Source organism: Vicugna pacos, chromosome 20 (genome assembly GCF_048564905.1).
Source record: "Vicugna pacos chromosome 20, VicPac4, whole genome shotgun sequence".
Classification (NCBI taxonomy): Eukaryota; Metazoa; Chordata; class Mammalia; order Artiodactyla; family Camelidae; genus Vicugna; species Vicugna pacos.
Window position 1 is genome coordinate 2,424,829 of NC_133006.1, and position 13,017 is coordinate 2,437,845.

At 45.4% G+C, this 13,017-nt stretch overlaps 1 long non-coding RNA gene across 1 annotated transcript; it reads right to left on the reverse strand.

Annotated features, from left to right (window-relative positions):
• Positions 1–9,003: 9,003 nt before the first annotated feature.
• LOC140687560 (uncharacterized) lies at positions 9,004–12,646 on the reverse strand. The gene is made up of 3 exons (XR_012061945.1): positions 12,396–12,646; positions 12,041–12,248; positions 9,004–9,272 (listed from the first exon to the last, which is right to left on the reverse strand). It is a non-coding gene; the product is annotated as an uncharacterized lncRNA (long non-coding RNA).
• Positions 12,647–13,017: the final 371 nt, after the last annotated feature.

Here is a 13,017-nt window from a genome sequence, read left to right on the forward strand (position 1 = left end):
AGAAGGTGTGACGTTAAATCAGAGAGCGTGGACTTCCTCACACACGCAGCGTGGAATTCTTTGCGGTTTTAAGGAGGAGAGTGACACAGATTAGTCATTAAAAGTGAGCAAAGTGGATTGTTCACTCTAAAGTACAGCACTGGGGAGACTAGAAAGGGGTGGGAATTAATGCAGTGGGGAGCGAGGAGCAGGGACTTAGTTGGGGGACATTAAGGAATAGAATTGTAGTACTGATGGGGGTGAGGGAGTGGAAAAGTAAAGGAAAACTCCCAGATGTTTGGCACAGAAAAGAGATGGGACAGTGATGCCATTGTTTGAAAAAGTAAAACTAGTTCTGGGCGAGTGTAAATCCAGACAAACAGAGCTTGAGATTTTTATGTGCTAACCAAATGTGAATGTCTACTTGTCAATTAGAAATATATTTCTGGGACTGAACTGAGATGTCCATGCTGGAAAAGATTTGACAGTTAATCATTGGACAGAGGGCAGTTGAAGCCATGGGAATAAATGCCACCCACTGACAGTTTACCAAAGAAAAGGGAAGGAGGGCACTTCTGGTTCAGAAAATATGGCAGACCAGAATCTTGAAGACCCACTCACTTAAGACACATAAAAACGTAGGACAAAATGCTGCCAGTGTTTTCCTGTTTTTTTTTTTAAGGGCACGTTTATTGTGGTATGATACCTGTACAATAAAATACACATATTTCACATGTACTACTTGGTGAATTTGATAAATGTCTACACCCAGAAAACCATAACCACGATCAAGATAGCTAACATTTCCATCACTCCCCAAGAGGGGCACTTTTTGAATCCCCATATTTATCCCTTCCCATCTCCTTCTCTCCCTGTGAACCGTAAGTTTGTTTCTCTATGTCTGTGGGTCTGTTTATCTTCTGTATTTAAGTTCATATGTTTCTTTTTTTGATTCCACATATAAGTGATATCATATGGCATTTTTCTCTTTTTCTGGTTTACTTCACTTAGAATGACTATCTCTACGTCCATCCATGTTGCTGCAAATGACATTATTTGTTTTTTCATGGCTGAGTAGTATTCCATTGTATAAATATACTACTACTTCTTTATCCAGTCACCTGTCAATGGACATTTGGGTTGTTGCCATGTCCTGGCTATTATAAATACTGCTGCTGTGAGCATTGAGGTGCATGTGACTTTTTGAATTAGAGTTTTCTTCTGACATATGCCCGGGAATGGGAAGGCTGGATCATGAGTTAAGTCCATTTTCAGTTTTTAAAGGAACCTCCACACTGACTTCTCTAGTGACAATGCAGCCCATCTTGTGAAAGCAGAGCCATGCTCAGAAAGTAATGGGTATTTCTAAGGGCCAGACATGAAGTGCAGTGAGTGTGGCCTGTTCAAGAATCAGAGGGCAGTCTGCCAGGGCTGGAGGAGAGTGACAAGGGAAGTGTGGTACAGGTAGGAGTCAGACCATGTGGGGACATGGCAGGCTGGGATAAGGAGCCTGGACTTCCAGTAATCCCTTGGTAACCATGGGGCACTGGTTCCAGGACTCACCCTGAAGTCAACATCCATGGATGCTGACGCCTCTTGTATAAAATGACATAGGACTTGCATGGGACTCATGTACATCCCCCCATCTACTTTTATATATATATACAAACTTTTTTTATTGAGTTATAGTCATTTTGCAAAGTTGTATCAAATTCCAGCATACAGCACAAGTTTTCAGTTATACATGAGTATACACATGTATTTGTTGTCACTTTCTCTTTCACTGTGTCCTCCTGTGTACTTTAAGTTATCTCTAGATTACTCATGGTATCTAATACAACATGAATGTTATGTAAGTAGTTGCCAGTGTATGGCAAATTCAAGTGTTGCTTTTTGAAACTCTGTTTTTTCAACAATATTTTCAATCCACCGTTAGTTGAATCTGCTGGATAGGGAGGCCCTAGATATGGAGAATCCCCAAGCTCCTCCTTCCCACATCCTATATTTTCACTGCAAGCACTGAAGGGGTCCAAACATAGAAGAGACCCATCTACCTGCTGGAAACCCTGAGGAATTCCGTCAGCGTATGTAGAGCAGGAGAGAAGGTTTAGGGCCAACTAGTGGGAAAGGAGGGCCTGCCTGGAGAGGATGGAGGAAGGACAGTAGTGGAAGCCATCACGTACTCTTACTGGAACTAGCTGACAGCAGTGAGGGACGCCAAGGAACTGGGTACACGTCACGTGTGGGGCAATCCTGGCCACCAGGTGCAGGGTTCACATAACTGGGACCCAGTTTGCAAGATCAAAATAACAAGGAGGCAAAGGGGCTGCCTCAGTCCCAGGATCCTGACAATGGCCACAGCGACGTGACCCCAGCTAATGCGGTTCCCCTAGTAAGCCAGAAAAATGAAACTCTGAGCCAAGATATTGCAGATTGCACTGCAGCCACATGGATAACTAGATCTCTAACCTGACAAAATGTAACCACCAGAAACAGGAATCTTTCCTTTTCTCTTCCTTTGGAACTTTGGACAGGGAGTCACAAATCTTTGACGGGAACCACCTATAAACCAATAGAGAGCTCACTTTTTCAGGAATAAGCATGGAGAAAAAGAGTGGGGTGATGGTTTAAAGCAGAAGTCAAAGTTGAAGCCCATCTGAGAAATGGTAAAAACATGTTTCTCAATGAATTCGAGTTATGGCAAAAAGAAGGAGGAAGGTTAAGGAAATCTCTATTAATATCCATTCACCATAAAAGACTAGCCAGCCATAAAAAGACAACACCTTAAATTAATAATTTTTTTTTTTGGTGATGAAAAACAATGCCTTAATTTAAAACAAGGCTTGGGCCATCAACAACACTCTGAGAATTGTTGACGAGGAGAACATAAATCTGCATATAGATATGTAAGTGTTCCAAGTCCACCACTCAAAAACAATTAGTCAATCATGTGTCCAGTTGATTGGGAAATCCCAATAAGTAAATAACTCAAAAGTGGGAAAGACATGGGATTAAATAGTGGTAGTGAGCAATGAAATCCAAGATGTATATACCTATATTTTCTTTGTTAATGTAACAAACTTAAAGCAACTGTCTAAAAAGTAGTAACTGGAGCACACAAACACACACACACACAATTTAGAACAACAGAGAGGTAAAATATGCTAAATTTATCATTATTGAGGAACAGGATCTAATAGATTATTTCATTTTTGAGACTCTTATAGGAATACTGGTCCAATTGCATAAAAATTTATGAACTTAGAGATGATTTATAAAGATTTAGAGAGAATTTTCTTTAAGAGGCAATATAGCTTCCAAATCACTGAAGAGAAAATTAACAATAAAAAAATTAATTAATCTAGGTAATATGGAGTAACACTGACCATATTTACCACCCTAAAATAAACCACAAAATGGATAAAATATATGAAGCAATGATTTTTAAGACACGTGGAAACGATCATCCACTAGGACCTTGCCTTGCCACCTCGATACCAAGGCTCCTAGGCCTCCTACTGCCATCACAAAGGATGTCCACCAGGAGGCGACATTCCCTTCCTCTGCTCCTACTGCAGAGCCAGTCCTGAGCAGTCCTTTTCCAGGTGTTGGCAGGCAGCTCCCAGAAGTGCTCTCGTGGGCCTTGGTCCCTTTTGGCCACCAGCAAAGGGATCAAGGATGAGCAGTGAGCCTCCTTCCTCATCCAAGACCTAGGAAACTATCTGACTTCTGAGCAGCCCTTCACTCTTGTCTGCTGTCTGGTACTCTCCACCCGGCTTCCCGAGTCCCCGGCACGGGCAGCCTGCACACTGGCCACAGCCCATCAGAATCTGTTCCCCCGCCAAGAGGCCACGCATGATCATGAGCAGGGCTCCAGGCCTCTGGAGCAGTGCGGCTTGGACTGGGTCCTGGCCCTGGGCGCGCGAGCTCCATGCCCTTGGTTGAGTCAGTCAACATCTCTAAGCTACAGTTTCCTCATCAGTAAAATGAGGACATAATCAATATGGAAAAAAAACAGAATCTGAGGGGGACTAAATTTCTGGTGATTGAAGATAATTTTAATTTTGATTTATACAGCAAAGGACATCATACAATTTTTACTACATCGTATTTCTAAAGGACAGCTTCTACTATTAAAAGTAATGCATGCACGTACACACAAACACACGTGCAGACACACTGGCTCTAGTCCACATACATCCCCACGGGCACACACACATGGAGTCATGTACCACCCACACACCCATAACATACGCACAACCACACACATCCTCAGGCGCACACACACACATAACATACAGAACCACATACATCCCCAGGTGCACGTGAGCACACACAAACACACAGTCATGTACAACACACGTCCCCAGGTGCGCGCGTGCACACACACACGTCTTACACACTTTGGCGTTATTCTAAATCAATTTACAATTGAGGGTCACAGTGTCCATTGTTTTATCCACTCAGAAGGTCCTGACTTTGGAGCGTGAAGCAGGAGCTCTCCTCTCTGGAGATGGTCTTTACCAATTACAGTCTCAGTAGAGCCAACATAACTGCTCTGGACCTTTGGAAGTGCAGGCCAGAGCATACCTGGGAGCTCACATCCTGTACATGTAAACATGTTAAGTGCAGTAGGTTCTAAAGTCCTGCCTTTACAAATATACGTTCATTATAAGGGGGAAGACCAGGTTCAAATTTAGAATTCCAAGACACAGGGGAGTCCGGCAAAGAAAGTGAGCGTGTGGGGAGAGCTGATTCCCAGTCTCTGACCACTAGCCTGATCCTTTTCTTCCCAATGCTGGGTCCATCCCTTGCCACAAGTGGCCTTGGATGTTCACAGGGGGACACTCAAAACTCACATTCGGGATCTGCTCATACCCTCCATACATACAGCTGCCCTTTGGCCTCTCTGTGAGTCCTGGGAATCTGAGCTTCCGGGAGAGCCGGTGCAGGCACTAGGAATGGGTCAGGGGCTGCTGAGACAGGGCATCTGGGGTCCTGGGCTTCTAGAGCATGGGATGGAGCCAATGACCCTGCCCCCTTGGCCCTGCTGACTCCACCCCATGGAGGGCATGGCCAGAGGAAGTGTCAGGGCCAGAGGGACCCTCTGCAGTGCAGGACCCAGGGCAGCGGGCCCCCTTGCCGGGGTCTAAGAGCAGAAGGCCTAAGGAAAGATCTGAAGAGGCTGTAAGGTATCTTCATTCCCATTAATTAAACAAAAATAAAAGCATACCACAGGCGTGAGTGGAAAGGGATTTGTTAGAACAAGGGAAGGCACTTGCCAAGGTCTGGCCATAGAGGGCTGGTGGGTTTGTCAGGTTGATGAGGAACCAAGAGGCTGTTAGTCCCTTCTGGGTCTAAACACCTCTTGAATTCCTCCGGGTGACACTGAAATGCAGTGAGACACGGAACTCTCTTAAGTTGTTAAAATCTTCATGGTGAACCATTCAACTCTCTCCTCATTCTTGGCTGCGAAAGCACGATAAACACAGGCCAGAAACTCATCAGCCTGTTGGTTGGTTCACTATCCGTCTGGCGCCTCCTCTTGTAGGAGCCTTTATCACATCACCCAGGGCTGACCCGGCTCAGGATTATAGCTGATTTTCCGCAGGTGGCATCACTTGCTAGTGACATGAAGCAGGCACATTAGCTACCTCCCAAACACTGAGGCTCCTCCTGGGAGGAGCCTTCAGACCCCCAATCCAGCCTCTGCACCACGATGTTCCTTAGTGTCACTACCGGTTTGCTGCCTTGGCCTCTAGCTTTGACCAGATCCTCGCCAGATTGTCGATAAATATCACCCATATACCACATCTAAGCTTGCGGTCCAGATGTGACCATGGTTCTTATTTTCTTCCCATCGATGGATTGTTTGATCTTTGTGTAATCATGTCGACAGCAAGGCCAGTACAGCCCTCTTGAGGCCTCCCCGAGCCGCCTCTGTGTATAACTGTCCTAGCACCCCAGGGGATCGGGTCTGAAGCCTGGCACTCAGACACGAGGATGTCAGCTGGAGAGACAGGAATCCACTCCTGCTGTGGCTTCTGCTGTGGCTCAATGTGGCCATAAAAACGGATCCCACAGGCCCTGACGTCACTTGACTCACTGCAGGGATGCTCCCACACTGCCGCGTTCCCCAAGAGACTGAGGGCTTTCTGCTTGTTCCGGAAGGCCCCACCCCCGAGGGGACACTGGGTCCAGTGGAGCGTCCAGCCTGCTTCCCCGCCAGCCCTTAGGGCCTTTGTGGGGCCTGGAACATCAACTAACCTCCCCTTAGGGACCCCTTTGTCCTTTGCAGCCAACAGACCTAGGTCATAAGCACTTTAACTCACCTGAGGGTGTTTTCCTCACTTCAGGGGCAGTGAGGACTGGGCTTCTTCACACTCCAAGTGCCCCCGGTCTGGATGCAGACAGTCTGGCTCTCCCCCCAGTCCTGCAGGTTCCGGCCACACCTCCTGCTGGTCACGGAGTCTGTGCTGTATTCTCTTCCAGGACAACAGGTGCACTCTGCCCCCCGCCGTGTCCCCACCAGCAGTGGCAGAGGTGGAGGACAGGCGGGTGAGCTTGGGCCTGAGACACTGCCCTGAAATCAGTGCCCCAGAGGCCGCTGGTGACTAGAGGGACCACGGGGAAGAAGGCAGCATGGGATGGGAGGGGGAGGAAGGTTCAGGATAACGAGATGAAAAGGGGAACAGATAGCACCGTGAGGACCTCGACCATGAAAGGGAAGAAGATAGACAGTGACAGCTGGAGCGGTGTTGGCGTTAAAAGCTGCGGGCATTTTCATTTAATTTTATTAATTACCATTACATATAGTGACATATTTTTATTTGATTAAAGATTAGGTGCCATGTCATATAACAGGATATAGTATATTATTTATTAAATAATACATAATAGTAGATATACTAGCATGTTATGTTCTGTTTATTTATTATCAGATAGTATATAATACATATGTAGTTATTTATATACATAATATATAATTCATGCATCTATATAATATATAACACATAACAATGTAGGATTATGAATATTATATTTTATAACAAGATTACATAACAATAATGATGTAATATTATCCATTGTATATCTTGGCTCATGACACATTCTCACCTTAGGTGCCTGTCAGAAGTATTTATGTATTAAAATTAATATTATAAGAAACAGTTGTGAACCTGTCACCCAGCACCAGAACAGGACTATTGACAGTGACATACTGTGTCCTATCCTGCCCTAGGCCTCTTCTCACAGGAAGTAACCAGCATCCTGAATCCTGGCTTACACTTGCCTTGTGTTACTGTCACACACACAACATTTAAGATCAGTTAAAACAAATGAACTGCAGGTACATGCAACGAAGTGGATGCATCATACACCCTATGTTAAATTGAAAAAGTAAGCCCAAGAAGGTAGCCTATAGTGTGCTAAGCTTTTAACTGTGTATATATATGTCAACTAAACTCACTAAATTAAGAACAACTACAGCTAGAGTCCAGGTGGGAGAGGGACAGATAAAAGGTGAGGTGAGCAGATTTGCTGCAGGTGAGCGAGTTCCCTTCAAGTAACATGTCATTCTCTCTGAAGCAGGAGGCAAGGCCATCTGCTGGGAGTCAGGGAAGAGACAGAGGGAAGCTTAGAGGTGTGCAGAGAGCATAGAATGTTGACACCACTGTGTGGCAAGTGGGGAAATGTGCTCACTAGAGAAATCCTGGAGGATTGCCTGGCAGTGGCAACATGCTGGGCATTGATTTGTAGTCTTAGAAATCTGTGCTGGGAGAGCCTGCTGCCTGCAGGCTCAGAACAAATAGAGCTGGGTGAACCGAGATGGAAGTCATCCTGGTGAGGAAATGAAAAGATCAAGGGTCAAGGGAGTTTTGTTTGTCATAAAGAGAGTGCTGACTGTGGATGCAGAGCTGGAAGGTGGGGAAGTGGAAGTAAGAGGAACGTGGACAGGTAGGAAAGCAGAGGAGTCAGTGCATGATGCCCCAGTGAGGGTGAAGGAGGGCCAACGAGGCTGGTGGAGAAGCAGCTGGATGGCTAGAGTTGGGCACATAAAGGAGAGAGGCTGGACCTGGGGTGGAGACACGCCCGGGTATGAGCCCGGGGGTAGGGTGAATGGGAGGTGTCTGGCTCAGGCTGACGGAGAAGAAGACCCTACAATGACCATACTGGGTGGTGGAGGGAGAATCAACATTGACGTCTTGATGGTAGGCGGTGAGGCAATACAGAGTTGGTGGTCCAGCTGCTCCTGACTGAGGCAGATGAGCAGGGAGGCCAGGGTGGCAGGCACTGCTAGGAATGGACTGGGTTTTCCAGGTGTTCCCAAGAGAGGAGGAGAAATCACCTCATGGGGGAAAGTGAGCACAAGGAGGTCAACCCAGGCTCCTGATCAAACGGAGAGTGTGAGGGGGCAAATCGTCAACTCCAGAGATGGTGGCCTAGGAAGCAGGGACCATGGGTGAAGTGAGGGGACACTCAGAGAAGAGAGAGAGATGAGTCTTCTGGGTGTAGGGGGAAGAGAGGCCCCAGGACAAAGGAGCACAGGGGCACAGTGATGAGGATGGACTGGCTCTGTTGTGACACTGCAGGAATGGCTGGATCTTTGTCCTGAGGGCTTAGTTTGGGGGGGCTACTGGCCTCATGAGGGCCCCCCTCTCAGCAGCCTGGACAGATGCTCCCGCTCCTGATAGCTCTGTGGCCACCACTGTTCCTGGAGGGGCTCTGCCTCCATCTTCTATCAGACATTCCTGCCCAGTCCCCGACTGCCAGCGAGGGAGCCTGGGCCTCAAAGCCGTTTGCCGTGGAGGGACACAGGCTCCTTGGAGAAGCAGGCTGATCTTATTTTTCTCCGTAACCCACGGCCTAGCAAAGCGCCAGCCTATGGGTGGGCCATTCAGGGGCTCGGATACTTCTTAAATTAACTCAAAGCAGTAGAATAGCAGAGCTGGAGGAAGTGACCACTGAGCTCACAGAGTTCACTGCCCACACCCCCATTCTACAGATGAAGAAACAGAGGCCAAGCAGCCAAGGTCATGCTGCTCTTTAATGCTGGCCTCTGTTGGGCATACCAAGTGATGAGCTGCACTGAAGGGCCTGAGAGGGGGCTCTGGGGTCAGACAGCTTGGGTTCAAGTCCCACCCCTGCCATTTACTAGCTGTGTGATTAATGACTGTCCTTCCTGTAAAGTGCCACCTCATTTGTTTGTCATGAACACAGAGTTCCTTGAACAGCAGGACAGAATTCTTTAAAGGTTTGCTGTTGCTTTTGTTACTATTATCACCAAGTGAACCCTGAAATGAAGAACAAAGACAGCAAGATTTTTTATTTTAAAAGATTTTAAAATACGATGATGACTGTTTGATTTAATCTATTCAAGTTTGCATTTGACCATTATTAACAACTGCACAATGGATGACTTTTGAGGAAATGTTACTTCATGTCTTTAATTCTCACTAACTACACAGGCTATTCAACAGGAAGCAATTTTTTTTCCAGGAAGAGGGACAAAAGTTAACAATATCTCTGTACCTCTCGGTTCCCAGTGAGTTGGTTGTGATCTGTCAACCCAACTTTGGGGAAATGCCCTCTCCTCCTGGGCTCGCTGCACTGCCACGTGGCCTCCAGGGGGCGATTTACCCCCACACGAATCCAGTATCTTGGTTCATATCTTTGCTTCAGATCCCTCAAGGACTGCCCATGCACCAGGGCCCCATCTGCCCCGCCAGTCTCACCTGCTGGCCTCCAGGAAACTATCCTGGGTCTCAACCATCCTCTGTTCCTATGCCCACCCCACTACTCTTCATTTTGTCCTTCAAGTGTGGGCTCCTGTGGCTTGCCACCAAGCAGGGGTCTCCCAGTCCTCCACCTTGGGGAACTGCATCGTCCTGCACAGTGCCTAGCGAAACTGTGTGGAGGCTGGAAGAATACAGAACAACAGGTGCTCAGAGGGGCTGCCTTTCCCACTGCAGGGGCCCTGGAGAGCTTTCTCCCAGCTGGTTATTCACAGGCGCTGAAGCTGTGGAATCTCGATCTTACCAATTTAAAGGGCATCATCACTAATTACAAAAGAAATCATTTTTTCAGTAGCAAAAGGAGAAAAGACTTTGTGCCCCATGCCCCCATCTTTCTTCCTCCGCCTTCAGAGGTGATTCTCACTCTCTGGGCAAGGGTAGAAAGCAACAAACAGAATATTATTTTTCAATGATTCTTCTTTCCCACTCTGAAGATTGCATCCCAAGACTGATGAAGGCTAGGATGGTTTGGCTTCCCTGTACTGAGTATTCAGAGGCTCAGGGTGGAGGGGGTTAGGGAGATAATTCAGCATTATGGAACCAAACAGAGACATTAAAAGGTTCTACTCTAAACAGAAAGGAAGCAGGATGCTATAGAAATGGGAAAACCATCATTGGAAATGAAATAACGAGTTACAATACAATAAACATGAAGATGTAAAAAAGAAAAAGTATATCAAAATACAAAAAGGTGGGAAAGGGAGATGGTAGCAAGAAAAGATAGATTTTTTTCTCTTTCTTTTTCCTTTTTCTCATTATTCTTAGGATGTGTTGGAGCCTACGTGATTATCAGTCTAAAGGAAATAGATATGATAATGGGTTGATATACTTGAAAAATAGGGTAACCACAAATCGAAAGCATATAATAGAGTTGAAAAAAAAAAAAACCAAAAAAGAAACAAACTCTAAATGGCTTAAAGACTTAAACATTAGACAAGACGCTAAAAAACTCTCAGAAGAAAACATAGGCAAAACATTATTTGACATATATCTCAGCAGTGTTTTCCTAGGGCAATCCACCCAAGCAACAGAAAATAAAAGCCAAAATAAACAAATGGGACCTAGTTACACCTATCAGCTATTTCAAAGCAATAGAAACCATAAGCAAAATGAAAAGACAACCTATGGAATGTGAGAAAATATTTGCAAAAGATGAGACTGAACATGGCTTAACTTGTAGACTATAAAAATAGTTCATACAACTTAATAAGAAAAAAAAATAAACAACCCAATCCAAAAATGGGCAGAACAACTAAACAAGCAATTCTCCAATGAAGATATACAAATGGCCAATAGGCATATGAAAAAAAGGCACAATATCGCTAATTATCTTAGAAATGCAAATCAAAACTACAATAAGTTATCATCTCACACTACTCAGAATGGCCACCATTCAAACATCCACTCACCATAGATGCTGGAGAGGCTTGGAGAAAAGGGAACCCTCCTACATTATTGCTGGGAATGTAGTTTGGTGAAGCCAATGTGGAAAACAATATGGAGATACCACAAAAGACTAAAAAAAGACATCATTTGATCCAGCAATCCCACTCCTGGGCATATATCCAGAGGGAACCTTAATTTCAAAATATACCTGCACCCCAATGTTCACAGCAGCATTGTTTTCAATGACCAAGACATAGAAGCAACCTAAACGCCCACTGACAAATGACTGGATAAAGATGTAGTATTTTGATATAAAAGAATATTACACAGTTGTAACAAAGAAGGAAATAATGCCATTTACAGCAACATGGATGGACTTGGAGATTATCACACTAAAGTGAAATAACTCAGACAGAGAAAGACAAGTAACATATGATACCACTTATATGTGGAATTTTTAAAAAAGATACAAATAAACTTATTTACCAAACAAAAACAGACTCACAGACTTAGGAAACAAACTTAGGAGTTTGGGATTAACAATTACAAACTACTATATGTAAAACAGACAAACAGCAAGGATTCACTGTAGAACACAGGGGAAAATGTTCAGTATCTTGCAACCTATAATGGAAAAGAACCTGAAAAAGAATAGACTATGTATATGTACAACTGAATCACTATGCTGTATACCTGAAACTAACAAAACAGCTGTATATCTGAAACTAACTAAACATTGTAAATCAACCACATTTCAATTAAAAAAAAAGATAAGCTCTAAATAGCTTTATTCAAAGAAAATCTTCAAATCTTACCTCCTACAAAAAGTAAAATGGGAAGCTTGAGCAGGACCAAATTATACTGAATGAGAGGTTACATACCTTCTCCAGCACGTGGCCCATGGTACACATACATCGTGTTTTCCTTCAGGTAAGAATGGCCCTTACTGCCCAGGGAGCGAGTCCTGCTGGGACAAGGCCTCTGTGGCAGTGGCCTCCTTGTCACCGCTCCATCTCACCAGAAGGCCAGGGTTTTCAGAGGGGAGGGAACACAGAGCTCATACACTTCAGATATATTTCCTGAGAAAAACTGTGGAAAGAACAAATTCACCTGCAGTGCAGGAAACATGAGCACGGCCCCTAAGCAGACTGACAAACCCGAAGCAAGACGGCCCGATGTTCACATCGGAACCAGAACAAAAACCGTCTGGCCCCAGTTAAACGATCACCATCTCACCTGCAATGAACTGTTCGTACTCATTGTCAGGGATGTTTCTGTTGAGACTTGAGAGATCAAAAAAGTCAGACCAGGGAATCCGGACCTGGTGGATGTCCAGGCTCTGCTAATGGTAGAGGCGGCCCCAAGGGGGTATCACCAGCACCGACTCTTCCATTTTCAGCAGGGTCTTCAGGAGGAAGGCGATGTGGATACAGACGCCCCTACGGAGGCTGAAGCCCTCCGGAGGGTTGACATAACACAGAAGGTACCTGGCAGGGAGCAAAGGAGAGCGGGTCTTCAGAGCCAGGTCTCTGCACAGGAATCCCGGCTTAGATAGAACAGATACAATGGGAATCTCTGCACAGCACATGGCCTAGACTCAAGACACGTTCAGCAGCTTCTGGTTTGTATAGTGGAGGCACTGCCCACCGATCTCTGTGTGGCCAATTATTTCGAGTCCGGGAGCACATGCAGAAGACATCTTGGCATCTGTCTATCAACGCTAAGCACCTGACTAGTACCTGAGCACCCGTTCTCCAGGGAATCTCAAACTTCTTGGCCTAAAGACCCCTGTACACTCTTAAATACTGAGGACTTCAAAAGGCTGCTGTTTATGTGGGTTAAATCTATCAATAGTTCC